The sequence below is a fragment of the Monoraphidium neglectum genome (genome assembly GCF_000611645.1).
Source record: "Monoraphidium neglectum strain SAG 48.87 unplaced genomic scaffold scaffold01989, whole genome shotgun sequence".
Lineage (NCBI taxonomy): Eukaryota > Viridiplantae > Chlorophyta > Chlorophyceae > Sphaeropleales > Selenastraceae > Monoraphidium > Monoraphidium neglectum.
In genome coordinates this window covers 1-538 of record NW_014011639.1, presented here as the reverse complement: position 1 = coordinate 538, position 538 = coordinate 1, and positions in this window count along the sequence as shown.

Below are 538 nucleotides of genomic sequence, written 5' to 3'. Positions count from 1 at the left end.
CCGCCGCACCAGCCGCGCGGCCCCTCGCTCGGCGCCGCGGCTCTGGGGGCTCAGCAAGCGTTCGGCGCGCAGCAGGCGCCTGTGGCGGCGGCAGCGGCGGCCCTGGCGCCTGCGCCTGCGCAGCCGTACCTGGCGGATCTCTTGGCGCGAGTCCGCGAGGCCAACACGTGGTGCGGCCGGCTGGGGCTGGGCCAGCGGTACGAGCTGGTGGCCTCCGCGCCGCGGCCGCGCGGGGGACGAGGCGGCGGGAGCGGTGGCAGCGGAGGGCAGCTGATGGTTGGAGTTGTGCAGTGGCCTCAGCAGCAGCAGCAGCAGCAGCAGCAGCAGCAGCAGCAGCAGGAAGAGGGGGAGGAAGGCCCGGGCGATCCAGGCACTCAGCAGGGGGCGTGGTGGGATCAGCGGCAGCAGGAAGGGGCCAGCGGGGGCGGCGGGGCCAGCGGGGGCGCCGCGGCGCGGCGCATCAGCCAGGCGGCATTCCTGCAGCAGCACAGGCAGCTGCAGCTGCGCGCCGCCCGCGGCCGCGCCGCGAGCCCGCCGG